This window comes from Astyanax mexicanus, chromosome 24 (assembly GCF_023375975.1).
Source record: "Astyanax mexicanus isolate ESR-SI-001 chromosome 24, AstMex3_surface, whole genome shotgun sequence".
NCBI lineage: Eukaryota > Metazoa > Chordata > Actinopteri > Characiformes > Acestrorhamphidae > Astyanax > Astyanax mexicanus.
Window position 1 is genome coordinate 26,388,324 of NC_064431.1, and position 12,304 is coordinate 26,400,627.

The following is a 12,304-nucleotide window of genomic DNA, read 5'->3' on the forward strand; positions in this document are numbered from 1 at the left end:
AGTTTGGGTCGGGTTTGGGCACAGAATCTGAACTCTAGCAAGGACATGCATTACTTTGCATTGTTTTTTATTGAAGCCAAAGTATCCGCATGCTTATGAATGATTTATGAAACTGCTGAGAACTTTTGTTGATTTGCTTACAAAAAAAAGAAGTAGCAGTCTGGCCCGAGTGTGACTCGGAGTGAGAGCAGAAACTAGATCATGACTGATGCCCTCTCAGCGCGCGGTCAGGACCCCCGGAGAAAAATCCCTTCCATATGCAGACCTTTGCTCCTGCTTGACCTTATTAACCTGGAGTGAGGCCTTTAGCTGAGCTGAGCTACTAATGACACGCTGCTCTGGGTGAAATGAGTGACAGCTATAAACAAGCTGGGCTTGTGTGCCTGTCTGTCTGTCGGTCTACCTACCTGTATGTCTGTCTGTCTATTTGTACTTTTGAGTAAGAGGTTACATTCACACAGCAGGTAAAAGTGGCCCAGAATCCCACATTTTCTCACCATAAGTGATGGCTATTTTAGGCTGTAAACACAAGTTTTAGAACACCCCTAATTTCTAAGTTATTCAGTAGCAGTGCTTTATGGCTCAGATAAGCTGCTTTTTTATTTTTTTATCTAATCAATGACTTTATTACTGCACTTCATCTCTTAGACCTCTAATTCTTCTCCTCACTGCTGAAACTGAGACTCAGTCTCATTTTCCATGTGGGTCAGCCAGACGTCTTCTTGTACCAGTTTACTCCACTTACCAAAAGTCTTTTAAAGATGTAGGAAACAGAACTTATTGGTCTCTGGCTTCATCTGTAATTTCTCTATACAAAAGACTTACACTTTAAATACTGGTGGTCCAAATTTAAAGGATTTAAAGAAGTCAGATTCACTTCTTAATTTATTCTGTTCACACTGACACACACATTACAACACAACACTATGTCCTAAAAAGATCTGATTTAAGCCACTTTTACCTTCTGTGTGAACGTAACCTTAAGCCCTATCCGGACGAGATTTGTTTTCCAGGGGGACGTCTCGGGAAAATATTTTACACTTCTACTCAGTAATAAAACCATTGCATCTGGACTGCAATTGAAAAAACAGGAGGACCAGTGAGTTTTCTGTCTCTCGGTCACGTGACATCACATTCAGTAGCTCCTCCATTTCCACTTGCAGTAGTTTTTACATGGATCTCAAAGTGTAATTAAGGTGCGTGGCAGTGGACAAATATTAAACGTGAGGTAACTAAACTCATAGATGTGCGTCCGGACGGGACTAAAATTACAGGAGGACAACGAAGTTCAGCGAAAAACAATAGATAATTCGGCCTGTAACACATACATGGTCGTTCTGGACGGGAATAAAATCACAGAAGACTCCCCCATAAAAAAGAAAATTACCCCAGGACCCCCTGAGAAACTAATCCTCTTAGAAAGACAAAATATGTGTGTGTGATTTGTGTATGTTTTTGGTTAGACAGCAAGAAAGCCGAGCATACAGGGAACCTGAAAGTGCGTGTAGTTAAGGTGCGAGTGTGTGTTTATGTGGTGTCGGTTGCAGAGCAGGTCACGTAACAGATGGTCCTTGGGGATTACCGTGAACTCTCACACTGATAACTCAACAGATTTGTCAGAGTGTGTGTGTGTGTAGTTGTGTTGTGCTGGGACTCAGGATGCAACATGCTGATGTGTTTGTTTATTATACTGACCGCCTGACCACACACACACACACACATACTGAGCATAAGCAAATCATCAGGCTTCGGGCCTCGTGGAAATTAGAAGAACGGGAACCGCAGCAGAAGCTCAGTCCTGCAGAGTTTCTTAATTTCAATCCTAGCTGACATCTTAATATCTGAGTATATTAAGTCCTAATGCTACTGAAATGCTTTATAACGCAAACAAATCTTAACTCTAATAGGATTTAGCCTGCAGATCATAAACACTGGGGGCATTACGAGGCTTGTGAAACAGCAGGGAGGGATGTATTGTTTTTGACTGGATTGGTGGATTAAAGCAGCATTGTATGAGAATATGCATTTCTTGCAATTTGAGCAAACCAAAGAGGACACTCTTTTCACATGCATTTTACAATCAGACATACAGAAATGGCATCAGAAGTTACAATGCTGCGTAACGTAAAATACAGTTTGCATGTGCAAGTATACTCCTTAGTTACATACAGTAACAATTGCAGTATGGTTGGACAAATATATCAACATTGCAATATATTGTATAGGATCGCATCGTATTGTATCAATATGTTGCGTCAAATATTGATATTTTTTATATTGAAACATAGGCACACTAAACTACCCAACACTGAACTTGACATAGTAAAATTGCTGCCTTATTACTCCACAAGGTGGCGCTATAATCAAATGAATATGGTAAACCTGCGGTGAATAATATTGGTAACTGTGAAACTGACACCAATATATCCATAATTCCTAGTATTTGCTTATTTAGGAGTATTGTATTCTCTTCAGTATCACAGATGCTGTGATGCTATGCTGATCATAGAGAATTGTCTCTAGAGCTAATCTTAGTTAAAATCAGGCAAATCAGCAATACCACAGCAACCACTTTGTAGTGTCAAAGCAACCACCTTGGCTATCACAGCAACTAGCTAGCAACCACCAAGCAACACTCACAAAAACTAAAAAAACATGATAGCAAAAATATAACAACCACTTGAAAACACCACAGCAACCACCTAGTAGGGTCATAGCAACGCCACAGAAACCACATAGCAGCTCCAAAGCAAGCACTTGGATATCGGGGAAACTGTGTAGTATGGTGCCAATCAAAGAACATCCTGGCAATCAATAAGCAACCTCATGGCAACTATTTGACAACACCATAGCAACCATGCGGAACACCACTGCTATCATAAGCTCCTGCTTCATATACAAAACAGTGGTTTTACCGTTATGGCTAGTCAGTGTAAAATGTTACATCCCTTAAAACTAAACAAGCTGTTTCTGTTACTGTGTCTTTAAGACTGATACATTAAACTGAGCTCTGCTCTGATTGGCTGTTCCCTATTGTGCCTTATTCAAAAACAGCTGAAACACTCCTGAGATCTGCCATGAGAGTGGGCGGAGCTAAACTGCTGTAGGCTCTGTAGTCCCTCCACTACACAATCATCTGTCTCTTATCATTAATCACACGAGACAGCTGATGACCTCGGGCTACAGCATGCGCTCGCTAAACTCTGCTAACTCAATAAGGCCCAATTACCTCAGCCAGGGCGAACCGCAGAAACCGAGGGGGGCTTTCTGGAGACCACCGCTTCCCACGATCCGTGCCAACACCAGAGCTTAAACTATCAAACTACAGAGATAAACTTAAATCAGGCAAATCAGACAGCAACCACAGCAACCATCTAGAAATATCACAACGCCTACCTTGTTGTGTCAAATCCCAACCACTTAAAACACCACAACAACCACCTGGCAACCAATTTCAGATGAATGACAGCTACCATAGCATAGAAGCTCCATAGCAATCACCTACAATATCGATACCATAGTGACTGTTTATCAACATCCTATAAATAAATAAAAAAACTAGTACTTAACTTAGCACTTAGCAACACCACAGCAACCACCTTGCAGCTCAAAAACAACTACCCATAATTAAATTAGGAAGCAATCAATTAACAACCTTACAGCAACCAGCTGGGATACCACAGCAAATAATTAGCAGCACCAAGCAGCACCATAAAGATATAGAAAACACCTAAGCTGTGGAGGAACGACCTAGCATCATCCTGGCAACCACTATGCAACTGCATAACAATCACACAGCAGCACTTTTCAACACCATAGCAACCACCTAAAAACACTACAACAACCACCTAGCAATCCCCTGGGATACCACAGTAAGTACATTGCAGCCACCTAGCAACACTCTAGTAACAGCTATACCACTCCATAGCAACCACATCACAACAATTAAAAAATTAGAAACATTACATCATCTACCTGGTATACCACAGCAACCACCTATCAACACCGTAACCATCATTTAGTAAAAACAGTTTCACCACCCTAGTAGTTCACTACAAGCAATCCTCTAACAACCACTAATAAACACTGCAGAAACTACCTGAGGTACCATAGCAGCAACCTAACACCACAGCAACCACTTAGAGCAGTAGAGCTCCAGTATCGGTTATGCGTTTGGATGCTTGACCTTCTTAAAGTTGGATAAACACTCACAGCGTTGTCTTTCTGAACACGCGCTCTTCTCGCCCTCACGCATTCCCCTCACACACCCCATTCATTATTCATCCTAAAGGTGCAGCGCTCAACAGAACGCCAGCATTTACAATTCAAACACCACACACACACACACACACACACACACACACACTGATGTCAAGCCAAGGCTGTGTATGAGGGTACGCTACAGAAGAGAGGGAGGAGTGAGAGGGGGTGATGGACAGAATGTGTGAGTGCTTGAGAGAGAGAGAGAGAGAGAGAGAGAGAGAGAGAGAGAGGGAAAAAATGCCAAAGTGAGAAAGAACGCAAGAAAGAAAAGAAATTTATACTTTGAGAGAAAGGAGAAACAGAACTTTAAGGGGAAAATCACTGAAAGAGAGACTCAGATTGATAGATAGACAAATAGACAAGAAAACAATAACAAAAGGAAAGAACTAACAAAAAGAGGGGAAGGGAATAACAGGAAGTAACACTGAAAAGGGAGAATGAACAAAAAAGAAAAATAGAGAAATTAGATACAAATAAAAAAATATAGAAACATTAAAGAAAAGTGAAAGAAGGGAGAAAGAGAGAAAGACATGAAAGGAGATAAAAGAAGAAAAGAGAATGGAAAAATGAGAGGAAAACGACAAAAATGAGATAAAGAACTGAAAAGACAAAAAGGCATGAAAGGAGAGAAGCAAAAAGAGAGAAAGGAAAGAAAGAAGAGAGAAGAAAAAGGAAACAAAGAAGCAAAAGAGAATAAAGTAGAAAAAGAGGAGAGAATAGAGCAGACAAAGAAACAAAAGAAAGAAATGAAGAAAACAAAAAAGAGAAGAAAGGGGAGAAAGGAGAAAACTGAGAAAGAGGAGTGAAGAAAAAAGAAAAGAGATGAGTAAAAGAGAAGAATGAAGAAAATGCAAACAAAAAGGAGAGAAAGGAGAGAAAACAAAAAAGAAGAGTGAAGAGAAAGAAATCAGTAAAAGAGAAGAATGAAGAGAATGACAAGGAGAAAGGGGAGAAAGGAGAGAAAACAGAAAGATGAGAAAGAGAAAATAAAAAAACAGTAAAAGAGAAGAATGAAGAGAATGAAAAGGAGAAAGGGGAGAAAGGAGAGAAAACCAGGAAAGAAGAGTAAGGAAAGTAATGAGTAAAAGAAAAGAATAAAGATAATGAAAATGAGAAAGGGGTGAAAGGAGAGAAAACAGAAAGAAGAAATGAAGAAGGAAAGAAATGAGCGAAAGAGAGAACACAGAGAACAGAGAGGAAGGAGAGAAAGGTCAGTAGAGATATTACAGCAGAATGACGGAATGGTGAAAGCTGCTCATTCAGGCTCAACACAGAAATAATGAACCTAGAAAAAAAAACGCCACATTACAGCACTTTAAACTGCTGAGACCAGCCAGGCTGAGAAAACCTCGATTCAGCTGCTTCAGACCCTCAACCGTGTGCATGTGTGTGTGTGTGTGTGTGATAGAAAGCGCCCTGAAATGGCCTGGGGACATACACACTCATTTGTAGGCACTCTTCAGTGGCCATTAACCCTTTAAACATGGGGCCTGTTCAGTCATTACTCAGTAGCTGCTGTGATATTTGTGGACACACTCTATAATCGATGCTTTCAGCTACTTTTATGAAGTTGAGCTCATTGCTGACACAGAAAAATGCACGCACAGCTTACACAGCTTGTCTAGTCACTATAAAGAGAGATGTTTTGCCAATAGAACAGGACTCTCTGGAGCAGATAAACCTGCGCGCACCTATTGGCACCAAACATAAAACCAGGTGTGGGTTGATACAGGAGTATAAAGTAGGGCTGCACGATATTGGAAAAATTTTACATTGCAAATGTTCTTTTTTTTTTCCGACAATACATATCGCGATACTAAACAATGCAGGGCCCATAACGTCACCAGTTTCGCCCCCCCACCTCTGGGCCGATCAAGAGCAGAGTCAGCGCTTAGCATTTAAAACCCGAGGAAAACAGCAAAACAACAGTAATCGGTCCTTTAATCAGGCATTTAAATGGCTTTTTAAAAGCCAATAAATAAGAGTGTTGTTCTGGGATTAAAAGCGTGATTCAACTGTAACTGGAAATATCTGCACAAAACTGTGCTGGACTGAGGTGCACAGCTTTCGACACATGAGTTTACAAGCACGTGCCCAACCATGTGAATGGAGGCCATGCTCTCCTTTGTGCTTTCAGGCAGTAGCAGCCACATAGCACTCACATAGACACAAAAACAATGCTGTGTATCTACTTCTTATGTCAAGAATCAAAACATTGCAACATGTCATGTTTGATTAAATTGCCTTAAGTGACATTGCATGTCCTGCGATGTGATTATTGAGCATGTGACACCGTGATGACCATGCTTAAATGATATATCGTACAGCCCTAGTATAAAACGCCCCAAATACTCTTGATTTAAAAAGAAACAATAAATAAGCAGGTGTCCCAATAGTTTTGTCCATATGCTGTTAATAGCAGCTAATAGTGAACCCGTCTGTAGGATTTAAAGGGTTAAATGTACATCTAGTGTTAACGAGCAGAAAGAAAGACACATTTGACACATACGTGTGTGTGTGTGTGTGTGTGTGTGTGTGTGTGTGATGCACGATCCCTTGACAAGTTGGACAGAAGTGACGCTGGTGACCCGGCTGGCTCATGTCTCACACTTTCACACATTCGGCAGACGTACACAGATCAAATCACACGCGCACACGCACATGCACGCACACACACAACACCACATGTACTTGGGCATTTGTTCTTTGCCTCAGGGCTGAAGCACGAGTATCAAACACCTGCTCAATGTACAAACACACGCACATGCACAGTCACACACACACACACACGCACACACAGTAACACAGTCCATATGTGGTGAGAAGTAAGGTGTAAAACAGCATGTGGACAGACCGATGAAAAGAGAGAGAAAGAAAGAGAGAGAGAGAGAGAGCTAGAGGATGAGTTTGGTAAGAGAACAGAAGACTTTATAGATCTTCTTCTATAAAGAATTTAGAATAGATCCATATGTAGTTGCATGTGTATGTGGATTCGTAACAAGACTTTTAACGCATTTAACGCTTTAGCCAATAAGATTCCTTTGGGCAAGACTCCTAACAAACAGTACATTGTCTAACCACTGTAATAGGAATAATCTTGTAAGTCACTCTGGATAAGAGTGTCAGATAAATGCTGTAAATGTAAAAAAAAAAAAATAATAATAATAAAAAAAATAAATAGTTGCATTTTTATGATTTACATATTTACACAACATTGACCACTAATTTTGCTGTGAAACTCAAACTGCAGGCAGTTATGGTCTGTTGCCCTATAAAAAGGCTCTAAAAGGCTACTTTCGGGAAAGTGTACCTCCTGGTGAGAGATTGCTCATTTGTTGAATGCGTAAACATGCCATTGTGATGCACTCAGACATTTTGCCATATTAAAAGACTTTGAGAGGAGACTGAGAGAAGCAAAATGTTTGACTGCGCCTTAGGTTCGCCCCAGGAGTTTAATTGGTCTTCACATGCTAACGCATATTTGGCGCAATCATCCAAATCTACCAAGACCCAGAACTAGCTTTAACCCAACTACTTATCCCCACTGCTTTTAATCAGCAATCTACTATAAACGTGTATAAACATAGAGTAGTGTAAAACAAAACATGGTTATAATGAAGTTCTATTGTTATTATGAAGTTAATAAAGGAAAGGCTAAACAGAATGCCCAGCCTTTAATTTTTTTTTTTCACCAACCGTACCAAAAATGTACCAAAAACGTACCGAAACGTGGGGTTTATACCGTGGTGTGAACCGAACCATGACTTTTCTGTACCCATTACACCCCTACTAGAATACCAAACCAACTGCTTAGCAAAGACCTAGCCACACCCTAGCACAACTAGAAATATCATAGTATGCTTGATACCATAGCAATAACCCTGCAACACCATAGAAACTACCAGAAATACCACAGCATCTGGGATACCATAGAAACCATCTTGCAACCACTTGAGACGGACACCATATTAACTTATTAAGCAAAATCTTAACAACCACCAGAAATACCACAGCACTCACCTGGGATGCCACAGAAAGTTGCCAAGATAACCACCTAGCAAGACCATAGCAACCACCTATTTCACCTAATGACCACATAGCAAAAGCCTACCGACTCTCTGAAAGTGGGAACTGCTTAAGATGCCCAAACATTCTGCGTTTCTTCTTATCAGTTACTGCCGCCATTCATTTTTCTTCCCTTTTTACTGTAAATGTACTGTAAACCCATTCACCTAAACCACACTTACATCTGATCCAACGAGTAAAAATGATAACAGATGTCACTGGGCAGCGGCTGAAGAGAAACTCCGTTCCGAAAATGATGTAGTCCAGGACTAGCCTTAATCTCTGTCCTGGAAGCCAACCCGTAGCCTTCAGTTTCCCTTTCCTATAATCAAATGCTTACAATTCTGAGCTCAGCTTTACGATCAAAGAAGCTGGAGAGACCTAGAAAAGCTTCGGCCCAAAACAGCCCTGAGACACGGAGGAACTCTTTCACCCACTCTGGGGAAGCCACAGCTCTGAGGGAAGAAGTCTATGATGACCCAGGAGAGTTCATACACTCACACAAGCTCTCACACACGCTTACACACACACATTACAGATCACAGAAAAGCAAGAGGCTACAGTGCAGTGTGTGTGATGTACAAGACACATCACAAGTGTAGTGTGTTTAGAATAGCACAATTTAGATATATGGACTGCATTTATGTATTAAAATGTTCTCTATTGTAGATAATAGTAAACTCATTCAAACTATATAGAAAAACATACGAAATTATTAGTGAACATACCAGAATATGTTTTATATTTTATATTTTTCAAAGTAGCACCTCTTGTTTAGATGACAGATTAGCACATCTTGGCGTTTTCTCATTCTCATTTTCAGTTAACAGCTGTGCTGAACTCGTCAAGAGTTAATTACTCTTAATGTGTTTGAGAGCATCAGTTGTAAAGGTGTGAAGAGGTAGAGTTGGTATACAGTGAACAGCCATATTTGAGTAATGTTCTAATCCATATTATATAGCAAGAACTACTCAACTAAGTAAAGAAAAATATACTTAAAAAATGAAAGTCATTCAATCCACAAAATATCAAGAACGTTGAAAGTATCCTCAAGTGCAGTCGCCAAGACCATCAAAAACGTGATGATGGAACTGGCTCTCATCAGGACTGCCCCAGGAATGAAAGAGCAAGAGTTACCCCTGTTACACAGGATAAGTTCTTCAGAGTTACCAGCCTCAAGTCAAACTGCAAGTCAACAGCTTAACCCCAGATAAGAGCAACCCCTAAATGCTTCACAGAGTATTTTTGTTTTTTTTAACACCTTGTTGACTTCAGTATTCATTTACAATGTAGGACAAATAATAAAAAACATTGAATGAGAAGGTGTGTCCAAATTTTTGACTGGTACTGTGTATAGGTATATACAGTTCTGGGGAAAAAAATAAAATAAGAGGCCACTTAAAAACTATGAGTTTCTTTGATTTTACCAAATTAAAAACCTCTGGAATATAATAATCAAGAGAAAGATGGATGATCGCAAGCCATCAAACCAAACTGAACTGCTTGAATTTTTGCACCAGGAGTGAGTAGCATAAAGTTATCCAAAAGCAGTGTGTAAGTCTAGAAGAATATGCCAAGGTGCATGCCAAGAAAACTGATAAAAAAACAGGGTTATTGCACCAAATATTAACACTTTATGAACTTGTGAATATGAACTTGTTTTCTTTGCATTATTTGAGGTCTGAAAGCTCTGCATGTTTTTTTCGTTATTTCAGCCATTTTGTATTTTCTGCAAATAAATGCTTTAAATGACAATATTTTTATTTGAAATTTGGGAGAAATGTTGTCTGTAGTTTATAGAATAAAACAACAATGTTCATTTTACTCAAACATAAACCTATAAATAGCAAAATCAGAGAAACTGATTCAGAAACTGAAGTGGTCTCTTTTTTTTTTTTTTTTTTTTTTTACAGAGTTGTATATTGTTGCTGCTCAGTTTGCATATATGGGCTAAAATTTCAAACACTCAAAATGCAAAAAAGAAAGTTAAAGTTAAAGCACATTACGGAGCTAGAAAACGGCACACGACCCTGATTGGACACAGATGCCTGGATGGCGTTAGCATAGGTTTCATTTGCTTCATAAAAGTACAATGAGGTAATAAAAATGTTATGAGATGATGTCATCGTGTGTCCCATTGTGATAGGACTGGTGCTGATCCAGGATCAGCTCTTCACTGTCCACATCATCACATTCATTAGGATAACAGACTCACTGGAACATTAAGGATAATGGAATCCTCCGTCAGCGCTTTATACCTCACAGATGCTTGGTGCATACTCATGAGCACGGCTTCACCTTCCTCCACCTTCAGCGTCCTACATCTGCTCGCACATCCCAGTCTGCAGCGAGATCCGCTGAGGTCACGCCAAACTCAATGTGGAAAAGCATTACTGACTTAAAAGCTGTTAATCCACGTCAAAGAGGATGGGTCGGCACAGATAAACAGACAGATAAACAAGTACGCTAACACAAGACCCGACCTCATTAGCATCAAACGAGCAGCTAACTGCACTCAAAGAGGCCTGATTAATGCGGGAGGCCTTTGATCTCCTGAGCTAAATGAGCAAGAGTTAGTCATTCACCGCGAACACACTCACACACTCTCACACTCTCACACTCTGGGTTTGGACCAGTGGTGGTGTGTGGTTGTGATTGAAGATAGTGAACGCACTGCGGTGTGAAACAGTACAGAAGAGGTAGCTCGTCAAACTCCATTAACTCCATTAACTCCAGTCTGAGGAAATGAGCTAAATCGACTCATCAGTGAAGGTGTGCCCGCCCACAACACAGAGAGGAAAATAATCCCCTTTAATTCAGACCATTCTGTTGGAGATGTTGTATAAGATACATGCCCCCCTTATCTGAAATATACTTTTATTTTAAAAGCAAATTCTGATAAAATTCTATCTGAACCGGGTAAAATTCAATTAAAACTAAACTAAATTCTGACAAAAAACAGACAGCTGAAAAAAATTATTGACAAAAAAGACAAAATTTCATTTATATTGACTACACAAACTCTGATAAAATTCCATCTGAACCTGATTTTAACCTGATTAAATTCTATTTAATCTCAACTAAATTCGACAAAAAAAAATAAAAAATCAATGGATAAAATTTCATTTATTTTGACTACAACAGTTCTGATAAAATTCCATCTGAACCTAATAAAGTTTAATTTAATCAAAAAAGTCAATTGACAAATTTCATTTAAATTGTCTACAACTTAGTAGTTATTAAACGTTGAACAAAAATTAACTATAACCAACTATAATAAAAAAAAGAATTATTTAAACTCAACTGTACCCTAACAAAAATATGGTTTGAGCCTAACTTAAAATGTATTCAAACTAACTGTATCTTAAAAAAAATTCAATTGGAATAAATTATAAATTGCCAAAATTATTTTGAACCCAACTATTTCTATCCATCTGCCTACCTAAACACCCACCTACCCAAATAACCAATAACCCCACTCCTACCCCGATCTATCTATCCATCCATTTATCTAATTTCTGAAGGCAGCCCATGAAAGAAAATAAGTCACACTCAGCCTTCCAACCTTTCTCTCTGTTTCTCTCTCTTTTTCTATCTTCCTTAAATCCAAGATGTTGTCACCAAGGAGCCAAAAATCTCAAAAATCACATCTAGGTCTGTGCTGATGTTATAGACCCATATCCCCCATATCATGTGGTCATAGCCTACGAGGCTAAACGGTCAGCAGAAATTTGAATGCTTTTAAGTTCAACATCAGCCAACATTTTCAGCTCACATTTACATTCTACCCAGACTACAAGGCTATCACGTTTAAAGATAAATCACTTTCTGCCCTTCAAAAGACGCATGTCTCAGTTCCAGAGTGACTTGGGGTTTCTTATTTCGGAGGCACGGGCTCCCTGACCCCGGGCTCATGGCAGGTATCTCCGTCTTTGTTCTACTAACAGCCTTTTAAAGCCAGTGCACATGAAGCGCG

At 39.5% G+C, this 12,304-nt stretch overlaps 2 protein-coding genes across 7 annotated transcripts in view; one reads left to right on the forward strand and one right to left on the reverse strand.

Moving 5' to 3' along the window:
* LOC103029679 (solute carrier family 2, facilitated glucose transporter member 9-like) overlaps positions 1 to 12,304 on the forward strand; it is a 1,095,244-nt gene that overhangs the window by 151,238 nt on the left and 931,702 nt on the right. The window lies entirely within an intron of this gene.
* prickle2b (prickle homolog 2b) overlaps positions 1 to 12,304 on the reverse strand; it is a 155,980-nt gene that overhangs the window by 117,199 nt on the left and 26,477 nt on the right. The window lies entirely within an intron of this gene.